We start from the raw sequence: 11,698 nt of genomic DNA, 5'->3' as shown, positions 1-11,698 counted from the left end.
TATGGCGTTACACCTCGCTTGACACATCTTATCCCTGTCTCGGCCGCAACTCCTGCGCTTTGTGTGGCAGCGTGTTGATTCGCGTGCGGATGCACGCCACAGTCGCGGCCCGACAGGAAACGACTTGTGTCCTCAACCCAACCATGTTGGCCTGATGTCCTGTCTGACGACGAAAGGGCTGTCCCGTCGAAGGTAACGTGCAGGCGCGCCACCCACATCTCTCCGTCCTTCGCAGCCGACTGCAGCAGGTGACCCTCCCACGTGAGGTGCTGTTCCAGTGCCACCACTTCGTGCCGTGTCTCCCCCAGGTGTACGTCGGTGGTGGAGGGCTCGAGCTGCAACAGGGTAAGGAGCCTGCCCTGCCTCAGGGTTGGCCCAATCCAGCGGGCAGATGGAATCTCGAGACCCCCATGGGCTATTGGAGCATGAAAGTAGGCCAGGGGAGTGTCTGCTGGGAGGCGGAACCATCTCCTTACCGCAGCCAGAACACAGTTGTCCATGGCCTTGAGTGCACTGATGTGGGTGCGGCTCAGGGCTAGGCCACGGTACAGGCCCGGGAGGAGGACTTCACAAAGCGCGACAGCCGCAGCTGCGGCTTCAGCGTCGCCTGCGTGATGACAGACAGCTGCTCTTCTATGTGGCGCCTCGGATGGAAGAGGCACTGCCCGGAGGAGGAAAATTGCAGTCCAAGGTAGCGGAAGGTCTCGCCCACACCCAGCACTGGCATGGTGGTGTTGCTGGCAGTGAAAGTGACACTTGCATCGACCTTCACTTTCTTCTCGCAGCCGGACGCCATGAGTGCGAGGATGGACACTTCCGAGAGTTCACCCGCTGGTCGAGGGCTGCTACTGCTGCGTTGGTGAGGGACTGCAGGCCCCCTCGTAGAGGTGAAGAGCAGAATGTTGTCTGCGAAGGCCGCTGCTTTGACCTGGTGGCCCAACACTTTGACACCTATGTGCGAGGGCAGCTGGCCTAGAACAAAGCAAAGTTGAGAGGGGACAAGGGATCTCCTTGCCGAACACATCTTGCTGGCCACACAGCCGGGGACTCGTCACCACCCCCTGCAATTACTGTCGTGCTGTCTGTATAGCAGCCCTCGATGTAGTCGACAAACCTTAGGGAAGGTTCTGGCTAACACCGAGCAGACAGTGATGGGCCAAAAGCCAGCGGGGGATGCTGGGGCAGCTGTCTTAGGCAGCAAGGAGGTCCTGGCTCGGAGGAGGGAAGAAGGAAGCTTGCGAGCAAGTAGGAAGAGGTCGAGGAGTTTGGTGGTGACCTCCGCAGCTGGGCCGGCAACAGAGCCTCTGGGTGACAAGGAGGCCGCAGCCTCTTCTGCAGTGATCGGCACTCGAAGTCAACAGGCTCCGCGCCTAGGAGAAGCTGGTCAGGGATGGAGCCTGCGCTGGAGGATGGCTCCGACGTAAAGAGGCTGTGCCAGAAGTCCACCAGCCCAGGGATGTTCGGCAGCGGCTGGAGCAGGGTGCCATCCAGGAGGCCTCGCATGCAACGCGCACGGTTCCTCCTAAAGGCATACTGACATCTCGCGTACTTCCACCGGCGGCACTTCCGCTTGGAGAGCGGAGGGCCACTACCAAGCAGCTGCTCAGATGGCGGGCACAGTGCATTCATCTTCTTTCTTCCTACCCCCTCGGAGCCAACGACGAGGTGGGCCGCTGGCAACCTGGCCACGACCACTGACGACGGCATTCTCGACCCCAAACTCACGAGGTCGTCCAAGGCCGAGAAGCGCGAGGCAGATCGTGGCAGTCTGCCGAGGCGCCTCCATATTGCCTCGTCGACTGCAAATATCGGTGGTGGGCGCTCCAGGGGGTGGCTCCTCCGGCAGCGACTCTAAGGCGGGTGGGTGTTGCAGCCCACACTGCGCCTGCTGTTCCCGCGCCAGTGCTTCCACGTACTCGTGCACCATGGCCCTGTGGGCCACTGTTTTCCTCCTACACTTGATGGCGTCCAGGGTACGATGCGGGAAAAGGGACAACAGCTCTTGGTTGGCAAATAAGAACTTCGAGTTGCTGGCACAGAGAAGCCTGGCCTCTGCCAGAGCGAGCTCACACGTCGTCTCCTCTTCCGCCCACCGAGCTCACTTCCTCTCGGTGGTTATTTCCACATTCGCCGCCTCATCATGGGTGTAGCAACGGTGCTGTCTGAGCCCGATCTTTCTTTGGAATGCGTGGCTGCAGATGCCACAGTGAAACCACGGCTCTCCGTCTTCTTCTACTCCAGGAAGGGTTGGCGAGCTAGGAGTCGGGACAATTGGGCCGGGACCTTCAGCAGAAGGCCCAGTACCCGTATTCTCTTTCGTTGTTGTCCCAACATTGAGGGTTATGCAATGGAGGGCTGGTAACCCCTCAAAACCCCTAGTGCAGATTTCCACTCTGCTTACCAGCCCTAAAGAGGACTGGAGTATCGGCAGGCCCACGGGAAGGGGGGAAGCCGCAGCCTAGGGGAGGCTAAGAGGGCTAGGCCCATGTATTGCGCATCACTTGCCCAGTAACTATGGCTATTTCAGCCACCTTTATTCCAAAGGAATAAACACACACACACACACACACACACATACACACACACACATATATATATATATATATATATATTTAAAAAGAAAGATGATGAGACTTACCAAACAAAAGCGCTGGCAGGTCGATAGACACACAGACAAACACAAACATACACACAAAATCTAGCTTTCGCAACCAATGGTTGCCTCGTCAGGAAAGAGGGAAGGAGAGGGAAAGACAAAAGGATTTGGGTTTTAAGGGAGAGGGTAAGGAGTCATTCCAATCCCGGGAGCGGAAAGACTTACCTTAGGGGGAAAAAAGGAGGGAAAAAAGGACAGGTATACACTCGCACACACACACATATCCATCTGTGTATATGAGGATGGATATGTGTGTGTGTGCGAGTGTATACCTGTCCTTTTTTCCCTCCTTTTTTCCCCCTAAGGTAAGTCTTTCCGCTCCCGGGATTGGAATGACTCCTTACCCTCTCCCTTAAAACCCAAATCCTTTTGTCTTTCCCTCTCCTTCCCTCTTTCCTGACGAGGCAACCATTGGTTGCGAAAGCTAGATTTTGTGTGTATGTTTGTGTTTGTCTGTGTGTCTATCGACCTGCCAGCGCTTTTGTTTGGTAAGTCTCATCATCTTTCTTTTTAAATATATTTTTCCCACGTGGAACGTTTCCCTCTATTATATTCATATATATATATATATATATATATATATATATATATATATATATATATATATATATATATATATATATATATATATATGTCTGCTTGTGTCTTGTATGTATGTATGGATGGATATGTGTGTGTGTGCGAGTGTATACCTGTCCTTTTTTCCCCCTAAGGTAAGTCTTTCCGCTCCCGGGATTGGAATGACTCCTTACCCTCTCCCTTAAAACCCATATCCTTTCGTCTTTCCCTCTCCTTCCCTCTTTCCTGATGAGGCAACAGTTTGTTGCGAAAGCTTGAGTTTTGTGTGTATGTTTGTGTTTATTTGTGTGTCTATCGACCTGCCAGCGCTTTTGTTGGGTAAGTCTCATCATCTTTCTTTTTATATATATATTATATATATATTATATATTTATTTATATTTATTTTTATATATATTTTATATATATATATATATTCGCCGGGTCAGCTATATATATATATATATATATATATATATATATATATATATATATATATATATATATATATATATAGCTGACCCGGCGAACTTCGTACCGCCTAACAGTCAATGAATGTTGTGTTACCTTTTAGCTGAACTAATTTAGGCTTTGATGAACGTAATACAATGATACAAAATAATATTAATATAGATAGAAATATAAAAGTATTTTATTTTGATGAATGATGATGAATACATACAGAATGAGAATAAAACTTAAAAAAATAATAATAATTAAGTATTTCAAACACGTCAGGAAAAAATCATTGAAAACTATGTTGTGCAGGTTGGGATACACACTGGTTAATTCATTAATCGGATTTTCATTCAAGCACTTTGTGGTAAACGACATTCTTTGTTTTTTGGTCAGGCGCAAGAACAAATAATGCGGATGGTTTGCCGACACGTGAGCATGCCACGTACAATTGACCATGAGAAAAACACGCATTTTCTAGATTGAGGCCACAAATAGTCAAGGATTGGCCCTGTGATTTGTTGATCGTCATGGCGAAGGCAAGACGAATCGGGAATTGAATTCGTTTAAACTCAAAGAGCATATCTGTTGGGATCATCGGAATCCTTGGAATAAGAACTTCCTCATCTTTAAATTTTCGACGCGTGAATCACATTGCTCATCAGTTTTCTTATCACCAAACGCATTCCATTGCACAGTTTTGGTTGGTTTAAATTTCTAAGCATGATGACTACCGAGCCAACCTTCAGTTGTAAATTGTGCGGTGGTAAACCAGGCACATCCAAGGAGTTCAAAAATTCAGTTGGATAATTAGTGGCTTCTTCTTCGTTTGTTACACAGTCGATAGATTTGAATGAATACAGAGTACCTACGATTTGATTTTGAATTATAAAATTGAGGTCATCTATATCTTTATTTTTAGCCGCCAAAATTGCTCGCTCACTTAACCATTTAGTATTTTTGTGGTTAGCAATGATATCTGGAAATACTTTGTTGATAAGCTCGTCTTTTGATGAGACGAAATTGCAAAAATTTGGAGGAAATGAAATCAAACCGCTCGATTCGTCAACAGGAACACGGCCATTACTGATAGTCAGCAATTGCTTCCAGAAATCATCAGCAGATAGATCGTTCAACAATGCAACTCTCATATTTACAGACAGTTGAAGTTTGTTTACATATCACCACAGATTTGATGCTTTGAGGCAAGCGTTTATTTCGTCGGCAGCAGTAGATCTTGGAATTACTGGTAGTGTTTGTCGGAAATCGCCAGATAATAAAATCATTGAACCACCAAAACATCTCGAGTCATTGCGCAGATCTTTTAATGTTCGGTCTAGTGCTTCCAATGCGCGTTTGTGCGCCATTGTGCATTCGTCCCATATGATGATTTTTGATGCTACTAAAACTTTGGCCATTGCGGAGTGTTTCGAAATGTTACATGTCGGTTGTTCAGTAGTTTGAAGGTTTAATGCCAATTTTAACGCTGAGTGAGCCGTACGGCATCTGTCTAACAATGTGGCCGCTATTCCAGAAGAAGCAATTGCTACCGCAATTTTGGATCTCGCACGTACAGTGGCCAAAATCAATGACATGAGGAATGTCTTCCCAGTTCCACCGGGGGCATCCAAAAAAAATAAGCCACCATTTCCATCATCAATTGCATTAATCGGTGTATCATAGACTTCCTTCTGCTTAGGATTCAACAGTGGTACATTCGTTTGAACTGATTGGATTAGTTCATGTGGATCATATTCACGTTCACGTTCCAATTCTCTATTAAATGCGTCATTCATTCCGCGATCTGGCACTGGCATTCCTAACCTAACTAACAAACTGCCGCACATGAGGTAACACATATCTTCGATCAAGAGCAAAGCCTGGTTATGCATCTCCTCATTCGCCTCAAGATCGGGATTTCTTGAGCTGACATGAATTCGATATAAAATGTCTTCTGACATGTTATCTTTGTATTTGTTCCACAGGTCACGTGGGTTCGATGGGAAGCATGTCGAAATGATGATAGCAAATAATGTGTCTGACTTGCAGATCCAGAAATAATTGCTTCAGCGATTGTCGTGTCCCAATGAGTATCGTTTTGAAGCAAATTCAGCTCTTGACATGCTGCACGAAATGTGGGGCACACTATACCATTAACAGTTCGTAGTGATTCAAATGATGTTGGCCCTCGAACATGTACCAGCAACAACCGCAAATAGAAACATTCATCATTCTTCGAATGAACTGTGTAAATACGATCAAGAGCATCAGCAGAACGCATATCTGGATGACCAGGAACTGCATCGCCTTGCTTCCGACGTTGAAATTTCTTCGATGTAGCGTTCCAAGTGTAATAACGTGGCATTTCCGAGTAAAGCAACGTTCGTGCGAACGGATCGTTTTGACAAATCGCAAAGAAACTGGTCAGTGTTGTCGCTGGAGGTGTTTCGGCACATTGAGCAGCATTCGACGCTGTGAAATATACTCTCTGACCGTTCTCTAGATGCACCCCCAAATGTACAACAGTGGGATAACGTTCGTGAATAGGGAATGAGAATATACGCCAAATTGCTTCATTGCAGTTCACATATCTATCAACTTGATAGCGCGTGATTTCATCGTTGATATTGGATGTTTGGTTACCAAAAACCGCCATGTCGCTCCCTTTCGTGACATATTTGCAAATGTATTTAATAGATTTGACCGAATTGCAATACTCAACATTACAATGTGCCTTGAATGTTTTGGAAAGAAGTGGCGAATATGGAACAATCCAACTGTTGTCAACTATGAAATCGTTTCCTTTCACTTAAGTTGTGCTAGTTCTACCATTATCATCGGGCGATCGACGCCGATACAATGGATAACCATCGTTGCCTGTAATGGTCTCTGCTGTGAATTTTTGCGGATACCGTTTGGAACACTTGCCGTCGACCATGCACGGTGATTGGCGGTTGATAGTGCCACATGGTCCATGAATCATATTCGTGATTACATCATCATGTAGGTCTGGATCGGTTTCAGGAGCAGGAATCTTCGCACATATGATGTCATGTATTTGATCTGGCCGAATTCTGTCTACTAACCAAATTAGAATGTGAGCATGTGGTAGGCCTTGTTTTTGCCATTCGACTGAATACATCCAGCATCGAGTAATCCCAAAGACGTGTTGCTTAACAATGTAATTTATTAGTGACCGAATTTTTTGCTTGAAAACCCGTGCGGTGATGTGTCGATCACTTGATGTTTGTCCGGGAAGCAGCAATTGAATAATTTCCATCCATTTCGGATTACATGTAAATGTAAAGAATAGATCTGGCCGACCATAATGACGAACATAGGTCATTGCATCTTGCGCATATTCATGCATATGACGCGGGCTACCTGTGTATGTCGCTGGTAAAATAGTCAATCGACCAACATTTTCTGAATCTCCTTCTGTGCTTATTGCATCGCGTAAATGAATATACTCTTCCGAACGCAATTTAGCTTGATTCAACCGGATGAAAGTCAGGCGCTCCGTTTTGATTTTAACGTACATGTCAACGCAGTATTGTTGAAGCAGTCGATGAAATCGCAACAAATAACTGTCAGAATTTTCACGAATCATCAAACGATATACGTAATAATTCATCGAACTAACCTTCTTGGTAGTTTCCTCACCTGAAACAAATACAGTAAAAATTGTATTTTAGAACCCCTAATAGGTTAACGACTCTTACAGCTACTCTCTACTAAATTAGGAGTGACAACTTTTTTTGTGTACCAAAAGCAAACAGAATAAAATGTATATCAAGTTAAAATGAAAACAATGATATTGATTGTACCATTCAATGGATTAATCATTTTGATATTAAAGTGATATCCATCGTCTCCTTGCCAAAACATCAGCGGGTATTGTAACGCGTCATATGAACGGTGTGTTTCATATATTCTTTGTGGTTGCCCAGTATTGCGTCGTGTAAGCACAATATCACGTGTTTCCAAGTTTTCACCAACAACCAGGATTGCCACTTCATCGATTGTTGGAGCATTAAATGCATGCGCTCTAAAGCAGTCTTGAACAGCCTGACCAATGCATGATGTTCATGAAGCATTTGCTGCAAATCTTGGAGAATTGCACTTTTCGTAGCTGTGTTGATCCCTTGACGCCGGTCAAGTTGTTCTTCCATATTGCCCATGAAGTATATTTGCAAGAATTTGTGCTGTGCACCTTCAATAGGTTGCAATGATCCAATGCGATGGCAAATCTGGCCTTGAATCTGTAAATTCAAAGCCATAGTTATAGTTAGATTTACAAACACTTTTTTTTCAAATAATAACATACCATTTTTATTTTAGAGACAAATACAGAAATCTAACAAACTACATTCCCAATTTTTTTTACAATCATAGAAAATAAAGTTTTTAACGTAAATTACCTTAAATGTCGGATTATATCCGTGTTCTTCGATAATTTCCGCTCCAAATTTCCGCTGATGTTTTGGCAAGGAGACGATGGATATCACTTTAATATCAAAATGATTAATCCATTGATTGGTAAGATCAATATCATTGTTTTCATTTTAACTTGATATACATTTTATTCTGTTTGCTTTTGGTACACAAAAAAAGTTGTCACTCCTAATTTAGTAGAGAGTAGGTGCAGGACATTGTAACAAGGATATATTATATAGGAATGTATAGTCCCAGGTGACGCGGTGAGGCGTAAACAGGGGAAATAACGGCCGAAAGGAAAACGAAAGATTTTATTGAAATCGTTGTTGACAAGTGTCATGTTTACAGTAAGTATTCAAAATTGCGTCCACCATGAGCGATACATGCTTGACAGCGTCGGTGCAGCGATTGGCGTACACGTTCAAAGATGCCTGGTATTTCACGCACACCTGCAGCAGCTACAGATATGCGAGCAACGAGCAACGAGATCCTCATCTGAGTCAACTGGAGTCTCATAAACAAGACTCTTAAGATGTCCCCATAAAAAGTACTCGAGGCAAGAGAAATCAGGAGATCGAGGTGGCCAAGGGACTGGTCCACCACGCCCAATCCATCTAGCACCAAACGTGGCATTCAGGTAATTCCGTACAGCAGTGCTGAAGTGTGCTGGCGCTCCATCGTGCTGAAACCACATGCGGTTACGAATGGCGAGCGGAACATCTTGCAGCAGTTCTGGTAACACTTCTTGCAGAAAAATACGATAGCTTTCGCCACAGAGTCGCGTGGGTAGTAAGTATGGCCCAATCAAAAAGTCGTTCACAATACCAGCCCACACATTAATACCGAAACGTTGTTGATACGCATGTGGACGCGTTGCATGTGGATTATCTGTTGCCCACACATGGGAATTGTGCGCATTAAAGACACCCTCGCGTGAAAATGTCGCTTCATCTGTAAATAGCACATGACCTACGAAATCCGGCTGCAACGCACATTGCTGCAACAACCACTGGCAGAAGTTCACGCGAAGAGGATAATCTGCCGGATTCAATGCTTGTACTTTTTGAAAATGGAAGGGGTGTAAGCGATTTTCATTTAACACTCTGCATACAGTCTGATGACTCACATGTACGTCACGCGCAACAGTTCTTGTGCTTGACTCGGGTCTATCAGCCACTATGTTCAAGATGCGTTCTTCCAGTCTTGGAGTGCGTACAGCTCTTAATCGACCAGCGTCATGTCTGTTGACGTCGAACGTACCTGTTTCACAAAGTTGACGATGTAACCGTTGAAAAATTCTATGATCCGGCATTCGTCGATTAGGATACTCCGCGCGATACATTCGTAACGCAGCTCTGGCGTTACCATTTGCACGGCCGTACATGTAATGCATGTCTGCTTTTTCTGCATACGTAAAGTCACCCATCGTCTACGGCAGCACAATTGTGAATGGCGCTTGTCCCTACTGCGATACATCATGTTCATCTACTGCCCTCTACCGGCAGTGACACCAACCGATCACTCCATTTCTCTTTCCCCTGTTTACGCCTCACCGCGTCACCTGCGACTATACATTCCTATACAATAAATCCTTGTTACAATGTCCTGTACCTACCATTAAAGTTTGTACCATGAATTCGGGACCACCCTGTATAAAATATGTATATAGTAAAGGAAGAAAACACAAATAAAAGAGAAGAAGACAAAGCACGAATAAAGACGTTCTTTGTCCTGTTGACAGACCCCAGGAGTCAGGGAAAATGAATATCCACCATCCTAACCGACACTGGCTCGGGGCATCAGCCTGTTCGCCGTCATCCGCTTGAAGATGCGGTAACTGATGCAGCAGTTCTGCAGAACCCTGGTGCTAAGTACCGCCAGCTCTCAGGGACAGACGCCTAGGTTAATGAGGTCCCTCGCCGACGCAGGAGACCATGTGCCCCTCCAATTCTGCGTTGCGGTGGACACTGTCACCTCCTGGACGTCATGATGCATGCTGCATGGACGGCGTGTCGTAATAGGTCGCCTTCTGGGTATGACAAAAGTCGAGTCGAAGATGGTCACCGACTACCTGGGCGTCGATCACGCGTGCGATGCCGTCTTTTACCGCCATCACGTCAGGCTTGCGTAGTCTCTCAGGTGTGTGGAGGTGGGGCTCCACAGAGACATTGTAGCCCCTCTGCACGAGCCCACGACCGACATACCGCACGATTGCGTCATGTCGTTTAACTCGGGACCCGTGCGTCCTGAAGCAAGCCTGTAGGACGTGGTTGGCGGTCTCGATGGCTTGGCAGCCTGCACGACATCTGGTGTCCGCCTCACGCCCCTGACTGAGCCGTGCCCTCGTCGGGAAGGCGTTGATGCGGGCGCGGAGAGCGTTGATGTAGTCACGTCCAGATAGTAGTCGACCGGTGTCGGCAGCCCATTGGTGCTGCCCTCGGACTGCAGCGGATGATGATAGCGCCGCGCCATATGATGATGATGATGATGATGATGATGATGATGATGATGATGATGTGCAGGCGAGCAGCCCATATCTCTCCAACCTACGTTGACGACTTGAGGAGGTGACCCTCCCACGCCAGGTGCTGCTCCAGCACTTCAATCTCACGCTGTACCTCATCCAGACCTGCACAGTCGAAGGCTGGCCCTATCTTCTTCAGTGCCAGGAGACGGGACCGACGGATGGTTGGCCCCATCCACCGGCAGGATGGAATGCCGAGGCCCCCCTGGGCAACAGGAGCGTGGAAGTAGTCCAGGGGAGTGTCTGTCGGGAGGCGGAAACTTCTCCTGATGGCTGACTTCAGGGCACCCACTCGGGTATAGGCCAGGGAGAAGCACGTTGGTGAGAGCGTGGAGTCGCTGTTGCAGCTTCAGCGGAGCTCGGGAGATGGCGTCGTCCTAGAACATAGTCGACCATAAAGTTGAACAGGAGGGGGGAAAGAGAATTTTTTTCACGTTCAATCACATCCCATTCTGTGTGATGGGCAAAATCAAGTATGTCTGTATGATCACCCTGTGGGAACGAGTTCTTAAATGCAAAATTTAGAACTTCTGCCTTCCTTTTGCCATCTTCTACAGAAAGTAACCAGCTACAACTCCGAGTCAGGCCTTTATCCAGACTATATAGTAGCCGTGACAGTAATTCAGAGTTAGATGAGGAGGAAGAAAATGAAAACGAGGTAGAAAATGAAGAGGTGTTGCAGTGATGCAGAAAAACATACGAGTAATGTTGAATACAATGTTCACACTCTATATCATATTTTGATCTAACACTTATCAGGTGTTGGTCCTGCATAGGTCTCCAAAATTCTTGTTCTGAATGCAGCATCTGGTTGTTCCATGTAATGGGTGATATTTCCGGAGAAATTCTTAGGGCAATGAATGATTCTTTTCCTTTGTTTTGTCAATCCATCAGAGATGGGATATAGGACTGCAGCTGGCTTCAAAGTCTTGTGAAAAATCTTGTACCAAACAGCTGTTTTTCTTTTTATAAATCCTTTACTATATGCAACTAGTTTTGGCATCCCAATAATGCCAGCTTAAGGCTATATGTAAACCACCAGATAAATATATCACATAGTTGGTCTGT

Source organism: Schistocerca cancellata, chromosome 12 (assembly GCF_023864275.1).
Source record: "Schistocerca cancellata isolate TAMUIC-IGC-003103 chromosome 12, iqSchCanc2.1, whole genome shotgun sequence".
NCBI classification, from domain to species: domain Eukaryota; kingdom Metazoa; phylum Arthropoda; class Insecta; order Orthoptera; family Acrididae; genus Schistocerca; species Schistocerca cancellata.
This window is presented reverse-complemented; position numbering follows the sequence as displayed.